This window comes from Sus scrofa, chromosome 8 (assembly GCF_054392235.1).
Source record: "Sus scrofa isolate SSC_HxYL_T2T_F1_AM1 chromosome 8, Sscrofa_HxYL_maternal_Yorkshire_Landrace_v2.0, whole genome shotgun sequence".
Taxonomy (NCBI): domain Eukaryota; kingdom Metazoa; phylum Chordata; class Mammalia; order Artiodactyla; family Suidae; genus Sus; species Sus scrofa.
The window spans coordinates 38,875,776-38,897,115 of NC_139390.1; the positions used below are offsets into that span (position 1 = coordinate 38,875,776).

Genomic DNA, 21,340 nt, shown 5'->3' on the forward strand with positions numbered 1-21,340 from the left:
AGGTTTAAAGATTAAGTCTGTTGTGGGCATGGCCAAAAAAGAAAATCGTTGGAAGAATAATGTGTACCTGTAACTAACTATTTCTGACTCAGTACGTGCAGGTACCCATCAGCATCCTTCCCTGAGCCACGATGGCGTCACGTCTCTTCCCCGAATTCACCTCCCTCCGGGCTGTACACGACACGCTCTGTTGATGTCTCCAGTCAGGCCACCCGCTGGCAGGAAGCACACCTCTGCACACAGAGAAGTCCCCCAGAGGGACTTTCCTTTCCTGGCACCACACAGGTAGGTGATGGGAAGAAATCAGCCCAACAGCAGGGTCTCTGCAGGGAATGGGGATTCGAATGTTGTTCAGGGCGGCACACATTAGATTGTAGAATTGGAAAGGGCCCTGAATGTCCTTCTGTCTTTGGGGGCAGAGATAAACATAAGAGAATTGGGAGTTCCCATTGTAGCTCAGTGGGTTAAGAAACCGACTAGTACCCATGAGGATGCAGGTTCGATCCCTGGCCTTGCTTGGTGGGTTAAAGGATCCTGCGTTGCTGTGACTGTGGCATAGGTCAGCAGCTGCAGCTCTGGGAACTTCCATATGCCACGGGTGCAGCCCTAAAAAGACAAAAAAAAAAAAAAAAAAAAAATCGTAAGAGAATTTCCAAAGGTTTTATGTTACAATCTAAGGAGGTCCTTGGGATCTATTTAATAAAAACCCTATAGAGCACATTGCTGGATGCAAAACATGATGTGGCCATGGTTTCAAAAATATGTCCTCAAGTGATTTGGGGCTGCCTTCAAAAGGTGGGACTAATTGGAACTTTTTCTCAGTGAGGGCTAGACTTAGTGACTCACTTCTAAGTGAGCAGAAGAAACTGAAAGACAGGGCATGTGACTTCCAAGCTTTCGTTATAAAAGAAAGTGGCTTTATAACCATGTTAGCCTCATCCTCTTGGATCTGAGAGAAGCCAGGTGCCGTGTCATGCGCAGCCCTGTGGAAAGGAGGGAAGAACTGAGGCCTCTGGCCAAGAGCCATGGGATGCACCACCTCCAGTCCAGCCCAGGCAAGTTGCAAATTATATTTCAGCCTCAGCTGACATCTTTTTTTTTTTTTTTTTTTTTTTTTTTTTTTTTTTTTTTTTTTTAGGGCCACACTTGTGGCACATGGAAGTTCCCAGGCTAGGGGTCGGATCAGAGCTGTAGTGCTGGGCTACACCACAGCCACAGCAATGCAGGATCCGAGCCGCATCTACAACCTACACCACACTCATGGCAATGCTGGATCCTTAACCCACTGAGTGAGGCCAGGGATCAAACCCCTGTCCTCATGAAACTAGTGGGGTTCATTACCACTGAGCCACAATGGAAGTTCCCTCAGCTGACATCTTGACTACAACTCAGGGATCAAACCTGCAACCTCACAGTTCCTAGTTGGATTTGTTTCCACTGCACCACGAGGGGAACTCTGAGGTAAAGGTTTTTTTTGTTTTTGTTTGTTTCTTTCTTTCTTTTTATGGCGGCACCTGTAGCATATGGAAGTTCCCAGGCTGGGGGTCAAATTGGAGCTGCTGCTTCTGGCCCACACCACAGCCACAGCAATGCCAGATCCAAGCCGCATCTGTGACCTATGCCACAGCTCATGGCAGCACTGGAAACTTAACACACTGAGAAGGGAGCCAGGGATTGAACCCATATCCTCATGGATACTAGTTGGGTTCTTTTTTTTTTTTCTATTTTTTTTATTACTCAAATGAATTTATCACATCTGTAGTGGTATAATGATCATCACAATCCAATTTCACAGGATTTCCATCCCACAGCCCAAGCACATCCCCCCACCTCCCAAACTGTCTCCTCTGGAGACCATAAGTTTTTCAATGTCTATGAGTCATCATCTGTTCTGCAAAGAAGTTCAGTCTGTCCTTTTTTCAGATTCCACATGTCAGTGAAAGCATTCGATGTTGGTGTCTCATTGTATGGCTGACTTCACTTAGCATGATAGTTTCTAGGTCCATCCATGTTGTAAAAAATGCTGGTATTTCGTTCTTTTTAATGGCTGAGTAATATTCCATTGTGTATATGTACTACATCTTCTTGATACACTCCTCTGTCACTAGTCGGGTTCTTAACCTGCTGAGCCACAACAGGAACTCCAGGTGGTAGGGTTTTTGAAAGATAATTAGGTCATGGCAGTGGAGCCTTCATGAATGGGATTAGTGCCCTTATAAGAACAGATAAAAGAGGGAGTTCCCTGGTGGCCTAGTGGGTTAAGGATCTGGTGTTATCACTGCCGTGGTGCAAGTTCCTGGCCCAGGAATTTCTGCATGCTGGGGGTAAGGGCAAAAAAAAAAAAAAATTACTTAAAAACAACAAAAAGACAAAAGAGCATGCTCTCTCTCTCTCTTTCTCTGTTCTTCACCCATGTGAGAATACAAGGAGAAAAGGCCACCTGCTGTCACCAAGGTGCATCTGCAGGCATCTTGATCTTGTACTTCCCAGTCTTCAGAACTGTGAGAAGCATTTGTGGTTTAAGTCACCCAGTCTATGGTATTTTGTTTCAGCATCCTAAACTGCCCGAGATCATGTCTGATAATCCACTGACTCCCAACATGGTGTCTGTGGGACTACAGGCCAGTAGGCAGAGAAGACAGAGTCAGAGGCAGAGTCCTTGGAGTTCCTGTTGTGGCTCAGTGGAAACAAACCTGACTAGGATCCATGAGGATGCAGGTTTGATCCCTGCCCTCGCTCAGTGGGTTAAGGATCTGGCATTTCTGTGAGCTGTGGTGTAGGTCAAAGATGTGTCTCAGATCTGGTGTTGCTGTGCCTGTGGCGTAGGCCAGCAGCTACAGCTTCGATTTGACCCCTAGTCTGGGAACTTCCATATGCGGAGGGTGTGACCCTAAAGAGCAAAAAAAAAAAAAAAAAAGGCAGAGTCCCATGTAGGGAAGGAAACCTCCAACTCTCTCCTTCGACTTTACAGTGGACATTTTCTTAACAGCCAATGTCTCCTTCCATCCCGGAGACCAGCCTCTCCTTTCTTCCCTGCTTGCTTTCTATCCACTTTTCTACTTAGTGGACTCTGGCAATTCAAGGGATGCATCTTCTTGCTTCCCATTTCTCATTCGTGTTTTGAATTCTAGTACACTTTTTTTTCTTTTGTAAACACATGTTCTCAGGATGGGTTACCAGAAGATGCTATTGTGTACTGTAACTTGAATCAGATAAAATTGACCCTTCTACTTTGCAAAAGTGGGCAAATATTCTGAAGTGTGTTCCCGACAGTGTGCCATGGATGTTGCGTTTTCCAGCAGTAGGAGAACCTAATATTCAAGACTACACACAAAATATGGGTCTTCCCCAGAACCGCATCATTTTCTCACCCGTTGCCCCTAAAGAGGAACATGTCTGGAGAGGCCAGCTGGCTGATGCCTGTCTGGACACACCACTCTGTAATGGGCACACCACAGGGATGGATGTCCTCTGGGCAGGGACACCTATGGTGACTATGCCAGGAGAGACTCTTGCTTCCTGAGTTGCCCCTTCCCAGCTCACTTGTTCAGTTTGTCTTGCGCTTATTGCTAAAAATAGACAAGAATATGAAGACATAGCTATGACACTGGGAACGGATCTAGAATACCTGAAGAAAATTCATGGCAAAGTCTGGAAGCAGAGAATAGCTAGCCCTCTGTTCAACATCAAACAATACACAATAGAACTAGAGCAGCTCTATCGACAGATGTGGGAGCATTATGCAGCTGGCAACAAACCCGATCACATGATTAAGCCTGTTGAAGTCACTGAGTCGTCCTAAATAAAGACTGTGTGCACAGGAAAATTACCCCTATACCTGAGCTTCAACCCTCTGGGGAAAAGGGAACTAGATAATGTACTTTTTACTTATCAGTACAGTATCCTGTTGCAGATGGGTGACAAATAATGATAATAGAACAGCCAGTCTTGCTTCCTGCATGATAGGGAGATTCAGAAGAGAATGGAAATTGCTGTTCCACAAGGCGTCTCCATAGCATTTTGCAGCAACCAGGTGGTGCATCGGTCTGGAAGGTCTGATCTCCCTGGGTCTTCCATGGGATGGTCAGTGTGGAGGGGAGATAGAGATTGTCCAGTCGTCTTGTGATTCCATGGATTGATCGTGTCTTCTGAATTCGTTTTTTTCTTTATATTTTGGGTATTGGAGCTTTTAAAGATGTTTGGTTTCAGGTATTTTTATGCATGTGAAGTGTATATGATTCTCTTGAGATAAGGTTTTAAGCTAAAATGTTTCTTATTTTTGTTTCTGAACTCTACAGATCACTGGGGACCTTGCTGGTGTGGTCTTTTTATAGGTTTTATAAATTGCTTGCGCCTATATCAGCTGTTTTAGTGTCTGACATAATATTTGGAGCTATGAGGGCTTTGTTGGTTAGGTGATGATCTTTTTTCTGGTCCATTTCCTTCTCCCCGCTGCCCCCACCACTTTAAAATTTCTCCTGTAACTTGGCTAACAAAACCAAGTTTGATTCAAAACCTTCCAGAGTGTTTCTCTTAAACACATCATCTGGTGCCAAATGAAAATTCTCAGGAATGATTATTAATGATGAAGGGCACCGTTGTGGTGCTGTCGTTGATGATAATAACATAGATTTTCTGGCCTAGTTTTTGACTTATTTCACCAGTGTTTTCCCTTTGACTGCCCCTCTAAGCTGCTTCCAAAAGTGATAGTGAGTGATACGATTTCCACCTTCATTTCTAAAGTTTTTTTTTTTTTTAAGTGAGTCCTGTTCTTCCTATTTCTTTCAGCAGAAATGAAATCCCAGGTAAGTGTAAGTATTCAAATATTTGATCGGTAAGTCTCCAATACATTAAATAACTTGCTTCAAAAAACATGTCATAAATTAAAAGCTCTGAAGGACCAGCTATGTATATGACTAATTATTTTTCAGATCTTCTAGGGTAGCATAAATAATAACCGTCTTCTGGAGTTGGTCTTTTTTTTTTTTTTTTTTTGTCTTTTTGCTAGTTCTTGGGCTGCTCCCGTGGCATGTGGAGGTTCCCCGGCTAGGCGTCCAATTGGAGCTGTAGCCTCCGGCCTATGCCAGAGCCACAGCAACGCGGGATCCAAGCTGCATCTGCAACCTACACCACAGCTCACAGCAACGCCGGCTCCTTAACCCACTGAGCAAGGCCAGGGATCGAACCCACAACCTCATGGTTCCTAGTCGGATTCGTTAACCACTGCGCCGCGACGTGAACTCCCTGGACTTGGTCTTGAAGTCTGTATGGATTCAGTAGTATCGAACTGCATTGCTACTTGTTTTGGAGTACAAATTAGACTGTAGCCCTCCTGGAGCATGAGTTCTTGGTATTAAAAACCATAGGAATTAAATTACTGAATTTCAACAAAGGATCAAGGGCTTGAGGCTTAAACACACCAAACATAAGCATCTATGTTTTGTGCTATAAAATTTGGTTGTGATGATTGTTGTACACCTATAAATGTAATGAAATTCATTAAGTGATAAAAAAGAATATATGTTTTGTTTGCTGTACTGTACATAATGCTATCCAGTAACAGATACTTTTTTGTCTGCTAGTAGTATTCTAGATTATGTCTTTCCAAAGCGCTGAGGCAGTTGCAGCTGATGCCTGAATGTATCCTAGCTGACAAATTATGGATTAATAAGAACTTGAATTTTTGAAGAATTCTTATTATTAACCAAAATCTGAGTAAGAAGTCTTACATGTAATTCTTAGCCAGAATTACATGTTAATGAACTGTGTACCTTTTAACAATGTAAATCAAGAAACATCAGTTTAAGAATTTTTTTTTTTTCGGTCTTTTGCCATTTCTTGGGCCGATTCCGCAGCATATGGAGGTTCCCAGGCTAGGGGTTGAATTAGAGCTGTAGCCACCGGCCTACACCACAGCTACAGCAACGCAGGATCCAAGCTGTGTCTGCAACCTACACTACAGCTCATGACAACGCTGTGATTCTTAACCCACTGAACAAGGCCAGGGATTGAACCCACAACCTCATGGTTCTTAGTTAGATTCGTTAACCACTGAGCCACGATGGGAACTCCATAGGGATTTTTTTTTAATTTATTTTTTACCTGATTAAAATATCAGTTAAAGGTTGCCGGCTTGGTTGTAGATAAACAGATGTTTGAAATTCACAAAACTACTTAATGTAGAATAGGATAATATGCTTCCAGCGCCCTCAAGGCTGTGATCTTAATAGCCATTTTACATAGCACATCATTCCTCCTATAGGGATGAACTTTTTCCTGGCATGAAAAGTAGCAGCTCTGGTTGAAGCTTTGCTTATTGTAACAGGCATTTGTTTCCAGGTAACATGTCTGTGGAAGACTTAATTCTGAATAGAGATATAGATATTACTGGAAACTCTTTTTTTCTATTATACTCTGCTTTATCAAAAAGAATAAAACATTTAAATTGTGCTACAGAAATTCAGGTGTTGTCTTGAGATCTTTAAACAATAAATGAATGATGTGCCCTTAAAAAAAAAAAAAAAAAGAATTCTAGAACACTTTCTTTTTCTTTTTAGGGCCACACCCACAGCATAAGGAAGTTCCCAGGCTAGGGATCGAATTGGAGCTGCAGCTGCCAGCCTACACCATAGCCACAGCAATGCAGGATCCGAGCCATGTCTGCAACCTACCACCACAGCTCACGGCAATGCCGGATCCTTAACCCACGGAGTGAGGCCAGGGATTGAACCTGTGTCCTCATGGATACTAGTCGGGTTTGTTACCATTGTGCCATGATGGGAACTCCTGATTCTAGTACACTTTTAAAATAATCAGATGGATTCGAGGACAATGGAAGAGACAAGAAAAAAAGGAAGGGCTGATCTGCTCTACTGTGGAGCGGTGAATTTACTTATTTCATACGGGTGCATCAGGTCGTTATTTTGACTTCAGTGTATCTGGAAAGCAGCTGATTATTTTCGCCTTAGCTTCTTATGTACTAAAAATTGCAACCTCACTCTCTCTTTCTCTCTCTTAGTTAGATTACTTTAATCTGTACCAAGGAGTTCTGGAAGAGTTAAAGCCTTGCGCTACCTTCATTATGTGAGCAGCTATAGGAGCAGTAACATAGTCAAGTAATTTCGAGTGAAGACATTAAAGAAAACCCCAGAACAGGGACCCCCTCAAATGGTGAGTGATAACACAAATAGTAGTTTATTAACACCCTTAATAAACCTTAATTTTTCTCTGCACTCAATTTGTAGGCATAAGATGCAATTTCTAAGAGAATTCAAGCCCCTTTCGGAATCCTGAAATTCACGATCACGGGGCTGGAAAGGAACCTAGCGATCACATTAATTAGCTCTCTTGTTTTGCACAAAATAAACTGAAATCTGGAGTTCCTGTTGTGGCTCAGTGGTTAACGAAGGTTGCGGGTTCGATCCCTGGCCTCGCTCAGTGGGCTAAGGATCTGGCGTTGCCGTGAGCTGTGGATCCTCAGTTGCTGTGGCTGTGGTGTAGGCCGGCAGCTATAGCTCTGATTAGATCCCTAGCCAGGGAACCTCCATGTGCCAGGGGTGCGGCCCTAAAAGGACAAAAAAAGGACAAAAAGACAAAAATAAATAAATAAATAAATAAATAAATAAATAAATAAATAAAAATAAACTGAAATCTGAAGCTAGGTGCCTACACAAAGATGTAGCTAAACAAGAGAAAAGAACAAGAACACAGTTTTCCTGACCCCTTGGTCCAGCAGTCTATGTTCCACATGATATTGCCTCTTTTAAAAATTTGGGGAGGTAACATTTCCAGGGCATATCACGAGGCTCTGATTATCTGTCCATGCTTCTATACCATAAAGACTGGTGCTCCAGGAGCTTCTGCGTGGCTCTTGGCTCAGCAGGGTTAAGTATCTGACGTTATCACGGCATCGGCTTGGGTCGCTGCTGTGGTGTGGGTTTGATCTCTGCCCTGGGAACTTCTGCATGCCAAAAAAAAAAAAAGAGCATGCACTCTCAATATATTTATTTATTGAGACAGATATGTACTACTTTTTTTTTTTTTTTTTTGTCTTTTTGCCTTTTCTTGGGCCGCTCCCGTGGCACATGGAGGTTCCCAGGCTAGGGGTCTAATCAGAGCTGTAGCCGCCGGCCTACGCCACAGCTACAGCAACTCGGGATCCAAGCCGCATCTTTGACGTACACCACAGCTCATGGCAAAAGCCGGATTGTTAACCCACTGAGCAAAGCCAGAGATCGAACCTGCAACCTCATGGTTCCTAGTTGGATTCGTTAACCACTGCGCCATGACGGGAACTCTGACATGTACTAATCCAAATGTCAAATATAAGTAATTTATCTCTAATATTTTAGGGTAAAAAGAAATAGAAATAGAAGTTGTCACAAATTCTCTTTGCACCCTCTCCTCTGCTCTCCACCATCCCCCAGAACTGCTGGGCAGCGGATGCTCTGGGAGGTACATGTGGGATAAGTCTGGGTTCAGTAATAGTAATCATGATTGCTGCCACTTTTTGAGCCCTGTGTGCCAGGCGAGATACCAACCCTTTATATAAAATGCTCCCCCGTGGTAGGCTATTGCTTCTCATTTTATGGTTGGAGAACTGAGGCTTAGAGATGCTGAGCTTTGCCCACTGTTGCCACAAGCAAGAGGCAGGGCAGAATCAAAGCCAGGTCTCTCTGACCTGAAGCATGTCACTGTGCTGTGCAGCTTCTGGATGACAGCCAGCATTTGAGGGCTGAGAACTGTGTGGAGCCCTGGACACACACAGGGAACAGGGACTCAGCCTTTGTCCTTGTCAATCTGCCATCCTACTGGGCTTTCACAGCCTGGGGGCTCCCCAGATCTTACAGAAAAGGGTTTGATCAGGTTGAGTATATGTTATGAGGCTTTAAAAGAAAAAGATCACAGCGTGGAATTGGTTGCAGGAATTTTTATAGACCTTAAAATGTATAATTATGCAGTATTCTAGCACCTTTGGAATGCTGTTGCCTCTGACTCTTGGGATCTTATTATCATTTATAGCATTATTTCAGTGGGAAAATGCATTTTAAGTTTCAAACACTCAATAAATTAACTTTTGTTTCGTTTCTGTTTTGGCTGCGCCTTTCTGGGCCAGAGATCAAACCCATGCCACAGCAGCAACTTGAGCCACAGCAATAACAATGCTGGATCCTTAACGCACTGAGTCACCTGGGAGCTCCTAAATTAACTTAAAATTTTTTTAATTTATATTTTTTTGGCCGCACCCAGGGCATATGCAAGTTCCCAGGCCAGGGATCGAATCTGAGCCGTAGCTGCAACCTATGCCGCAGTTTCAGGAATGCTAGATCCTTAACCCACTGCTGGGCCAGGGATCAAACTGGCGCCATCACAGAGACAAGGCCAGAGCATTAACCCACTGCACCACAGCAGGAACTCCTACTTTTTAAATAAATTAATTTTTCACAATTTTTTGAAGAGTTTGGATTTCCTGAACAACTTACTAAGACACGAAACTTACCGCATTTTGGAAAGATTGATGAGAAGCCCTGATGAAATTTTCAGACAATTAGAGTACAATGTTCTTTGACTATTCTGGTTAATTGAGATTGTTTCAAAATACTCTAAGGTGAATACAGTCATAGGAAAAGAAATCACTGCCCCAAATTCCTTAATGAAATAAATAACTTAAAGCCTGATGATATATTCTTTTCTCAGCTGGAGATCTCTTGCTCACAAAGCCTTGGCCCCCATCAAAGTAAAGAACTAGAAGCTCAATGTATTTCTCTTCACGTCTACCACTGTTATTTGATGGCAATTGACTTTGCGTCCCTAAACAGTAATGGCAGATGTCACAAAAGTTAATAATTGTAAGTACCTGTATTTAGAGACAATCTCTGTTCTTTTGTATAACATTGACAAAACATGTTGCTTTGCAGTGTACAAGTCCTTTTGTAGCCACAGTTTCATTTTGACCATCAGAGCCATCCTTTAATTTATTTGTTTATTATTTTTTGTCTTTTTTAGGGCCGCATCTGCGGCACATGGAGGTTCCCAGTCTAGAGGTCAAATCAGAGCTACAGCTGCCAGCCTACACTGCAGCCACAGCAATGTGGGATCTGAGTCTCGTCTGTGACCTACCCCACAGCTCATAGCAATGCGGAATCCTTAACCCACTGAGAGAGACCAGGGATTGAACTTCCGTCCTCATGAATGCCAATCAGATTCATTTCTGCTGAGCCATGATGGGAACTCCCATAGCCATCTTTTTAGATAGTATTCTAATTATCTATTATTGTATAATAAACCATGTCTCATGATTTTGTGGTGTTGACCTAAAACAATTATACTGCCAGATATTTCTTCAGCAATGATGGGCATATTCTGGATCAGCAGAGAACAGCAGTTTGGGGTGTGCAACCATGACAAGCCACAAGCAAGTCCCCACATGGGGCAAGGGAGGGAGGATGCTTCTATAAAGGGGAAAAAGAAACAGGAAGACTATGGTAAGCGGAGGCCAAGGCTCAATCCTTGCCAGGAAAGGAGTCTTGTCTTCCTGGTGGGCTCTGCTCTCATCATGGGGCGTGAGTGCTCCCCCTTTTGGTCTCCCGACTTTAATTGAGGTTTCTGTCTTAATTCTTTACAGTGGTTTAGAAATTTGGGCAGATCTCAGCAATCCTTCTGTTCCCTGTGGCATTGCCAGGGTCACTGGTTGGCATGCAGATGGTGGCTGGGCTGGACCAGAGGGTCCTAGCTGGCTTTACTCATGTGACTGTGCTTGATGAGGAAGGCTGGAGAGGACTCATCTGAGTTCCTTAGCTGTCTTCTCTGTGTTGTTGGGTAGTTGGGTCCCAAACCAATATTCTAGAAGAAAGAAAATGGAAGCTTCGGCGTTCCCGTCATGGCTCAGTGATTAATGAATCCGACTGGGAACCATGAAGTTGCGGGTTCGGTCCCTGCCCTTGCTCAGTGGGTTAACGATCTGGCGTTACCATGAGCTGTGGTATAGGTCCCAGATGCAGCTCAGATCCTGCGTTGCTGTGGCTCTGGCGTAGGCCGGCAGCTACAGCTTGGACTAGATACCTAGTCTGGGAACCTCCATATGCCACAGGTGTGGCCCTAAAAAGACAAAAAAAAAAAAAAAAAAAAAAAAAAGGAAGAGAAAGAGAAAGAAAAAGAAAATGGAAGCTCCCATAAGAGTAAGACCTAGGCTTAGAAACTGGAACAAGGTCACTCCTGCCATATCCTATTCACCAAAGTAGCTGCTAAATTTAAGGACAGGCCACCAGGGAGTTTCCACCATGGCACGGTGGGTTAGGAATCCTACTGGGGGATTGGGGCAGTGGGTTAAAGGATCTGGTGTTGCTGCAGCTATGGCTTGGATTCAATCCCTGGCCCGGGGAACTTCTATGTACTCCGGGTGCAGCCATTTAAAAAAAAAAATGGGGGACAAGGATCCCACCTCTCCATAGGAAATGTATCAAAAAGTATGTGGCCATTTTTCATCTGTCACAGCTAGATTTTAAGAGGTGTTATTTGCATTTTCTAGATGAGGAAGCTAATACTCAGGTTAACTAAGTTGACTCGCACATGTAGTCAGTGGGGAAGGCAGGTCACTGCCCAGGACTGCGGATCCCAAGGCCAGTACACCTATATTGCTGGAGACCTCACTGGGCTCAAATAAATTTTTTCTTGTCTTTTTGCCTTTTCTAGGGCCGCTCCCACGGCATATGGAGGTTCACAGGCTAGGGGTCTAATCGGAGCTGTAGCCGCCAGCCTACACCAGAGCCACAGCAACTTGGGATCCAAGCCGCGTCTGCAACCTACACTACAGCTCACGGCAATGCCAGATCCTTAACCCACTGAGCAAGGCCAGGGATCGAACCCGCAACCTCATGGTTCCTAATCGGATTTGTTAACCACTGAGCCACGATGGGAACTCCCCTCAAATAAATATTTTCTGAAGAATATAATATGCAACACTGCTTCTTTTTTTCCCTTTTGCTTCTCAGCATTTAAAAGTTATTGGGAGGAAGGTCCTGTCGTGGCTCAGTGGTTAATGAAACTGACTAGGAACCATGAGGTTGCGGGATCCGGCGTTGCCGTGAGCTGTGGTATAGGTTGCAGACTCGGCTAGGATCCCGAGTTGCTGTGGCTGTGGTGTAGGTGGGCGGCTGTAGCTCTGATTTGACTCCTAGCCTGGGAACCTCCATGTGCCTTGGGTGCGGTCCGAAAAAGACAAAAGACAAAAGACAAAAAAAAAAAAAAAAAAAAAAAAAAAAAAAATCATTGGGGGAATTCGGGACCCTTGAGGGCCCAGACGAGCCGTTAAGTGTCTGTGTTTCTGACGGTACACATGCCATTTGCCCTATTTCCTTCCTGAGGCAGGAAGGAGGTGAGGGCTGAGAAGGAAAAGGTGGAAGACGTCCTGTAAGAATGGGGGGTCGGGATAATTGCAGTAGCCTCAGATGCTGCCCCCTAGTGTAGGCTGTTGGTTCCATCACCTTGAGTTCTGAGCAACCAAGATGCTTGACCCATGGAAAAAGGACCGTGTATCTGAGATTAGTGGGGGCTGGGAAGTAGGAAATAAATAGCGGTGGGGTGAGGAAATAAGTAGGAGCTGTTTCTTTGACCAATGAGAATCAGTCCTTTGGAATCTGGCTTTAAATCGAGACATTACTCAATAAGAGCCAGATTATGCTCCCCAGCCGTTTTCCTGTACAGCACAAACGGCTTTTTTGAAAAGCACTGCCCAGTACATGGCATTTGCTCTATTGCTCAGATTTGGTCGAAAGAAATCCTGGAGTTCTCTCTGGTACTAACAAGCTATGCTTTCACTTCCCTTTCTCTCAAAATTTCAAACGAAGCTTCTTTTCTCATCCAGTGAGGCAAGGCTCTACTAACATTTTCCTCTTTTATTGCTTTTTTAAGGGCCTGATCTGTGGCACATGGAAGTTCCCAGGCTAGGGGTTGAATCAGAGCTACAGCTGCCGGCCTACACCACAGCCACAGCAACGTCAGATCCAGGCCTCGTCTGCGATCTACACCACAGCTCACAGCAACACTGGACTCCTTTTTTTTTTTTGGCCTTTTCTAGGGCTGCTCCCACAGCATATGGAGGTTCCCAGGCTAGGGGTCCAATCAGAGCTGTAGCTGCTGGCCTATGCCACAGCCACAACAAGGCCAGATGCGAGCCACGTCTTCAACCTACACCACAGCTCACGGCAATGCCGGATCTTTAACCCACTGAGCAAGGCCAGGGATTGAACCTGCACCCTCATGGTTCCTAGTCAGATTTGTTAACCACTGCGCCATGACGGGAACTGCCAGCACTGGATTCATAACCCACTGAGTGAGGCCAGGGATGGAACCCACATCCTCATGGATACTAGTCAGGTTTGTTACCACTGAGCCACGATGGGAATTCCTCCTTTTTTTATTACAGTGAAGCTTATTGCTATGTGACCTAATATTATTTTATATTACTAATTATATATTATTTTCTAGTACAGTTATATTTGCTAATAACCTATTGCTATGCCTACTGTAGCCTACTGCTATAGTATCCTTTATATTTAAATTTATGCACCAAGTCTTTGCAAATACCTCATTTCTCCTCTTCTAAGAGTGCTGGAATTTGTTTTATTTACTGCATAGAAACCTACCCTATTTTTTTTTTTTTTTTTGGCCAAACAGCAAAAGCATTGAAGAAATCTACAAAAGCACCTTGTAAATCTCCATCAGACGTAAGCAGGGAAAAATTCCCCTCCAAGTGCCTCTGAACGAAACCGTGCTGAATAACACAATTGCATATGCATGGCGCAGGACTTCAAAGTCGCAGCAAAATTAAAGCTCGATCAAAGCATCTTTGCTCAGAACATTTCTGCTTTGTGGGTATCAAGTACCACATATACTTGCCGTGGCTGGGATTTCCATAAAAGGAACAACAGGAGTGCTGGGTTGCCTTACCTAAAATCAATGGCAGCTGTTATCACAAAGGGGAAAAATTACAGCAGAGGAAAGATGGTGGGAGTAGATTTAGCTGAAAATGAAAGGTCGAGTGCTTCGGGCACTGCCAGGGAATATCAGTGGGATCGGGAGCTGTGCCCACCTGATGCGTCCCTTTATTATCTCCTTTAACTCGCAATGTCTGAGGCTTGGGAAATTTCTGTGATGTGTGAAGTGCCTGCCACCAAGCTGGCCTCTCTGGCAAGGAAAGCCACTGCAGCTCAATTTCGTGCAGTAGTTTCCAAAATGGGATCTTTTGCTCCTTGGGTGCAGGAAAAAGATTAATTAGAATGACTATTTTTATGCCATAGTATTTTAGTGTTTTAATTTCGATGTGGGGTTATGTTTTAGCAATGCTACTGCAGCGAGGGCCATCGCAGATAGTATGTGTCACCTAGGAACCTGTTAGACATGCAAATCCATGGGACGCATCTCACACCTATGGCATCTCTGCTGCTCTGGGGGTGGGACCCAATGAGCTGTGCTTCAACAAGCTCTCTAGGTGATTCTTTTTTTTTTTTTTTTTTTTTTTTTTTTTTTGTCTTTTGTCTTTTGTTGTTGTTGCTATTTCTTGGGCCGCTCCCGCGGCATATGGAGGTTCCCAGGCTAGGGGTTGAATCGGAGCTGTAGCCACCGGCCTACGCCAGAGCCACAGCAACGCGGGATCCGAGCCGCGTCTGCAACCTACACCACAGCTAACGGCAACGCTGGATCGTTAACCCACTGAGCAAGGGCAGGGACCGAACCCGAAACCTCATGGTTCCTAGTCGGATTCGTTAACCACTGCGCCATGACGGGAACTCCCTCTAGGTGATTCTGATTCCCAAGAGAGTTTGAAGAACAAACTGTTTTTTGTTTGTTTGTTTGTCTTTTTGCCTTTTCTAGGGCCGCACCCACAGCATATTGAGGTTCCCAGGCTAGGGGTCTAATCGGAGCTGTAGCTGCCGGCCTACACCACAGCCACAGCAACACCAGATCTGAGCCACGTCTGCAACCTACACTACAGCTCATGGCAATGCCGGATCCTTAACCCACTGAGCAAGGGCAGGGATCGAACCCACAACTTCATGGTTCCTAGTCGGATTCGTTAACCACTAAGCCACAATGGGAATTCCCAAACTGGTTACTAATGTACACATTTATAAATAAATAGACACAGATGGGAGATGCACTCAGACGTTTTTACTGATGGGATGCTCAAACAAAAATGTTGGGAGATGATGCTCTGAGGGAACCCTGCTGACTCAGAAACTAGGTATTCTTCTTTTCCTTTTTTTCTATTTTGCTAATTAACCCTGGGCTAGGAAGGGCCATTTAGGCTTTTACTTCCTGGGTGAGTTTTTTTTTTTTTTTTTTGCCACACCCATAGCATATAGAAATTCCCGGGGCCAAGGGTCAAACCCACACTGTGACAACGCTGGATCCTTAACTCACTGTACTACATGAGACCTCCTTCCTGGGTGAACTTAAACGAGTTACTTAGTCACTCTGGAAAATGAGAATAAAGTGAAACATTATTTTCCCATAGGACTGTTCAGTGAGTCTGTGTAGAGCAGAAGCACTATAGTCAACTACGAGCACAAAATAGATGCCTGGTTCCTCTCTTCCCATATGGCTGTGGATGCCACAGCATCAGCAGTGTAAGTTCTTTTGCCTGCTAAGGGTAGATCTGTTGGTCCCCAAATGTATCAGTATATGTACGGAAGCGGAAAAAAAAAAAATCTCTTTCAGTCTATAGACTATAACTTTGTATATTACACTTCGTGACACCTTGCCCATACAGAGATGGAGAGGGCAACAATTAAGTTTATTCAACTCATTTACCTCTTCTAAGAGTTGCAAGTAATTTTCCACTGAAACTCCAAGCTGCAAAGAAGAGCAGCATTGGTGACCCTGCAGACCATAACAGTTCAACATCTTACTATTGTGAAGAACAGCTCGTAAGACCCCTGACTGATTAGCCTCTAGAGCAATAGCCTCTGACCCAAGCTGTACATGCTTCAGCCTGGCAGCCGGACCAGGCTGAGTTAGTTCATGGGTGATGGCGAAAGATATTAGCCAAAGCTTTTCTCTAAGAGACTTGGGATATGCGCCTAACCTTTAGGGGTCCGAAGAATAGCCTGGAGAGATTTTGCAGGTGGCACATTTCTGGGCCTCACCCCCAGAGATCTTTATTCTATTGGTCTGAGGTGGGCCTAGGAATCTGTATTGTTCACAAGGTTTCCAGGTGATTCCTTTGCAAGTGGCTCAGGCACAGGAGGATTTATATACTCTGAGTGGCAGGTGCTCTAGAACGGATTAGCACTTTAGAGCTCATATGGTGTGCGATTTCTTAACTTTTTTTCCTTCACGAGCACCAAGATAATTGCCATTAAAATAAATGCATGACACTTTCTCATTTATATATTCATATTTCACAAAACCACAAAGGTTGGCAAGGACTAAAACATGCCACAACTATTAGCAGCAGTGATTCACAGCAGACCAAGGCATTGATAAAAGACTGTGTTTTACTCATCCCTATTGTTGAATTTAACACTACCTCTCAAGAAAATGTAAAAAAAAAAAAAACGTGGGGGAGAGAGAATAAGTATTAACACAGAGATGACCTTGGATCTACTTCTGTTATAGAAATAGTTCATGAATAATCTGAGTACTTTATTAGTAATAGATTTCCTGGTGAACCAAATCACAACTGAGTCACACCAGGGTAGCGGAGCCTGCTAGTTGTTTCCTGATATTTCTTTTCCTCCATTCTCTGTAAGAACCTCCAAGTTTTAGCTCGCCACTTGGGCATCCAGGGAAGAATGGCTACATTTCCCAACCTCTCTTGTGGCTGGGGATGATCATGGGTCCAAGTCCTTGACAGTAGGATATAAGAGGAAGTAGCATGTGAGACTTACAGGCAGTGTACTTTTTTTTTTTTTTTTCCGTCTTTTTAGGGCCACACCTGTGGCACATAAACATTCCCAGGCTAGGAGTTGAATCGGAGCTCCAGATGCCGGCCTACACCACAGCCCCAGCAACACCAGATCTGAGCCGCATCTGCGACCTACACCACAGCTCATGGCAATGCTGGATCCTTAACCCCCTGAGCGAGGCCAGGGATCGAACCTGCATCCTCATGGATCCTAGTTGGGTTCATTACTGCTGAGCCATGACGGGAACTCCAGGGCCAGTGTCCTTGAAGGGGCAGGATGCTCTTCTCCTTTCTGTGGCTAGAATGGGAAGTGAAAGCTAAGGCAGTCTTCCTGGACTAGGATGACGAGAGTATGTGTAGAGGGTCGCAGAGGAAAGACCCAAGGAGAAGGAGCTGGAGATTTGCCATACTAAGCTATCAGGACACTGGCCTTGAGACCTACCTTTGAGTGTGATGATGAAAGAGGGTCTGGGTTGATGCGTCGTAAAAATGACTGTGGCATGCAGTGATGCACTGAGGAGGCTTCAGGAGGAAATGCAGTGAGGTCTTTACTTCTGGTCTTAGTCTGCTCAAGTTACCATAACAAAATACCAGAGTGTGGGGGAGCTTAATTAAGCAACAGACATTTATTTCTCACAGTTCTGGGGGCTGGAAATCAAAGATCGAGATGCTGGCAGATTCAGTTCCTGCTGAGGGTCCTTTGCCTGGCTTGCAGATGGCTGACTTTTCACTGTATCCTCATAAGGCTAAGAGGACAGTGATCCCATCAAGAAGGCTCCACCCTCATGACCTCATCTAAATCTAATTACCTTCCAAAGGCCCCGCCTCCAAATACCATGACATTGGGGATTGGGGGCTGGGGCTTCAACATATGAATTTAGAGGACATAAACATTCAGTCCATAACCCCATGTCAGAACCTGACTCAGGGATATTTGAGAAGATATAATAGCCATAAAACAAGAGGAGAAAACTCTTCAGTAATGGGTTATTAAATAGAACACAGGTTAAGGCTGAATTAGTGAGCAGGAAGATTAAGCCAGGAGGTTTCCTCATGATTCAGTGGAAATGGTTAGAGAGAACCAATAAGGGAAAAAAGTCAAGACACATGGTGGAGAGATCTACAAATTTATGCATTTGTGTAAAAGTGAATAATAAAGAGAATGGGGGGCGGGGAATCAGATAAATAATAGAGAAAATTGTCCAGGGCTGAGAAAAGGTGGGATCTTCTGATTGAACATGTCCTTCAAATCCTGAATAGGCTGAAGGAAACTAAATCCACATCAAGAGACACTCAGGTGACATTTCAGAAATCCCAGCCCTTGTCAAGGATACAGAGAGGTTTCAAATTGTTTAGGACTATGGCATTTGCAAGTTGTCGCTTCGGTACTGTAAGGTCTGAAATAACTGCTCCTATGCTCTGTTCCCAAGGTATAGAACAAGCTTCCAATGAATGTATCATGATCAACGTGCCTCAAGAGGAAGATCCCCAGATGGAGATGGCAGCGTAGGAAGACCCTGAGCTCACGTCCTCCCACAGACACACCAAAGCTACAGCCACATATAAAAAACCATTCTCTCTGAGAATGACCTAAAGACTAGCAGGACTGGAGTTCCTGTCATGGTGCAGTGGTTAACGAATCTAGGAACCATGAGGTTGCAGGTTCGATCCCTAGTCATGCTCAGTAGGTTAAGGATCCGGTGTTACTGTGAGCTGTGGTGTAGGTCGCAGATGCGGCTCAGATCCCATGTTGCTATGGCTGTGGCGTAGGCTGGCGGCTGCAGCTCCACCTAGACCCCTAGCCTGGGAACCTCCATATGCCATGGGTGCAGCTCTAGAAAAAGTCAAAAAGTAAAAAAAAAAAAAAAAAAAAAAAAAAAAAAAAAAAAAGTCTATCAGGACAGCTCTTCTACAATTAAGGATGAAAAGAAGAAAACCATGGAGTTCCCATTGTGGCTCAGCAATAACAAAAACTGACTAGTATCCATGAGGATGTGGGTCTGATCCTTGGCCTCCTCAATGGGTTAAGGATCCGGTGTTGCCATAAGCTGTGATGGAGGATGGCAGCTGTAGCTCTGATTCAACCCCTAGTCTGAGAACTTCCATATGCCTCAGGTGTGGCCCTAAAAAGAAAAAAAGAAGAAGAAAGCCACATTGAAACAGTTAGGAGGGGCAGAGAGGGGATTAAGCCAGAACTCACAGCCCTGGCAAGTGACCCCAAAGCACAAGGGGCTATCACCAACTCAGGAGTCCTCCCTAAGGAGCGAGGGGTTCAGCTGCACATTGGGCACCCCAGCTGTAGGGACCAGCACCAGGAATATGAGTTCCCTTAATGGGTTTTGAAAACCAATAGAGGTCTCTGACTGGGAATCAGGGGCTGGTAGGAAACTCTCACTCCACACTTTAAGGGTATTCACACAAACTCACTTGCTCTGAGTCCCAGCCCAGGAGTCATAGATTGGAAAGTGCCTGGCATCCTAGCTGGCCTGCCAGGACCAGCACAGCACACCCTCAGCCTGCATCAAGCTCCATCTCTAGCACTCCCACGAAGGTAGTGGCTCTCAGCGGGCCCAGGAGAAGCACTGGTCAGCACCAAGCTCTGGCTACATCCCCCTCACCATGGCAGGTGACCCCCAACATGCCCCAGGTGAAGCTTCAGCCTGTGCCCACTTCAGCTCCAGCCCTCCTCCTGTCAGAGCCACCAGGTACCTGCAATCTGCAGAGGGACACTCCTACACAAGGACATGCCTTCAAGAATGGGAGAGGGAACTGTTTTGCCTAATTCCTAGAGACAAAGAAAGAAAATCAAACAAAGTGAAAAGAGAGAGGAATACATTTCAAACAAAAGAACTGATAAAACCAGAGGAAAACCCCTAATGAAATGGAGATAAGGAATTTACTGTATAAAGAGTTGAAAGCAATGGTTATAAAAATGCTCACCAAACTCATGGAGGAACACAGTGAGAACTTCAACAAAGCATTACAAAACATAAGAAAGAACCAATCAGAACCGAAGAACGCCATAACAGAAGTGGAAGATGCCCTAGTGGGAATCAACAACAGACTAGGAAATACAGAAGAATGCATAAACAACCTGGAAGACAGAATGGTGGAAATCACCCAAGCAGAACAGAACAAAGAATTTAGGAAAACAAGGATAGTTTAAGGGACCTCTAGGGCCACTTCAAACATACTAACTTTCACAATATAGGGGTACCAGAAAGTGGCATGGGGAGCAGAAAACATATTTGATGAGATAATGACTGAAAACTTGCCAAACCTGGGAAAGGAAAGGAAAGGAGGTCCAGGAAGCACAGAGAATCCCAAACAAGATGAACCCAACGAGTTCCACACCAGAACACATCATAACTAAATGGCAAAAGCTAAAGGGAGGATTTTAAGGCATCAAGAGAAAAGCAAAGAGTCACATACAAGGGAACCCCCATAAAGCTGTCAGTTGATTTTTCAGCAGAAACTGTGCAAGCCAGAAAGGACAATATATTTGAAGTGCTGAAAAGAAAAAACCTATAATCAAGGATACTCCACCCAAGAAGGTTATCATTCAGAACTGAAGGAGAGATAGAGTATTCCAGACAAGAAAACACTAAAAGCATTCATCACCACTAAAGTGGCCTTACAAGAAAGGTTAAAGAGCCATCTTTAAGTAAAAAAAAAAAAAAAAAAAGAAAGGCCAATACAAGAAATAACATACATGAAGAGTTCCTGTTGTGGCACAGTGGAAATGAATCCGACTAGTACCCATGAGGATGTAGATCTGATCTCTATCCTTGCTCAGTGGGTTGGAGATCTGGCATTGCCATTAGCTGTGGTGTAGGTCACAGATGTGTCTTAGATCCCACTTTGCTGTGGCTGTGGTGTAGGCTTGACAGCTATAGCTCCAACACAACCCCTAGCCTGGGAACCTGTGGCCCTAAAAAGCAAAATAAATAAATAGAAAATATACGAAGGAAAAAAAAAATCTCACTGGCAAAGGCAAATTTACAGTAAAGGCAGTGAATCAACAACTTAAAAAACTAGTATCAACTTAAAAAAACTTATGAAACAATAATACTCATTTATATGTTGCCAACAAGGAACTTCAGAGCTAAAGACACAGAGAGACTGAAAGTGGATGGAAAGATATTCCGTGTAGATAGAAATTAAAAGAAAGCTGAGGTAGCAACACTCATATCTGATAAAATTCATTTTAAAACAAAGTCTATAACAAAAGACATAACAAAAATATGTAAAATATGATATCAAAAACATAAAATGGGGAGGGGTGAAAAATATAGAGCTTTTAGAATGTTTTAAACAACTATCAGCTTAAACTATCTATCTACCTACCTACCTACCTACCTACCTATCTAATCTCATGGTAATCATAAACCCCAAACCTATAGTGGATACACAAAAGAACAAAAGGAAGCTAAA

The 21,340-nt window shown here is 44.1% G+C and overlaps 2 long non-coding RNA genes across 5 annotated transcripts in view; one reads left to right on the top strand and one right to left on the bottom strand.

The window, feature by feature from the left end:
* The first annotated feature begins 92 nt into the window (after positions 1 to 92).
* LOC146400429 (uncharacterized) lies at positions 93 to 19,894 on the top strand. 3 transcript variants are annotated; one of them, XR_014812448.1, is made up of 6 exons: positions 93 to 285; positions 7,019 to 7,170; positions 9,697 to 9,848; positions 13,675 to 13,868; positions 15,515 to 15,626; positions 18,337 to 18,897. It is a non-coding gene; the product is annotated as an uncharacterized LOC146400429 (long non-coding RNA). The 3 variants fall into 3 exon arrangements; XR_014812449.1 differs by lacking the exons at positions 13,675 to 13,868; positions 15,515 to 15,626 and having other exon boundaries at positions 7,023 to 7,170; positions 18,337 to 19,894; XR_014812447.1 differs by lacking the exons at positions 13,675 to 13,868; positions 15,515 to 15,626 and having other exon boundaries at positions 18,337 to 18,504.
* LOC102159502 (uncharacterized) overlaps positions 8,024 to 21,340 on the bottom strand; it is a 29,982-nt gene continuing 16,665 nt past the window's right edge. Inside the window, exon 4 of one of the 2 annotated variants that reach the window (XR_014812442.1) lies at positions 8,024 to 10,842. This is a non-coding gene — a long non-coding RNA (uncharacterized LOC102159502). Of the gene's footprint in view, positions 10,843 to 18,844; positions 20,838 to 21,340 lie in introns of those variants that run through there. The other variant, XR_014812441.1, reaches the window with a different exon arrangement.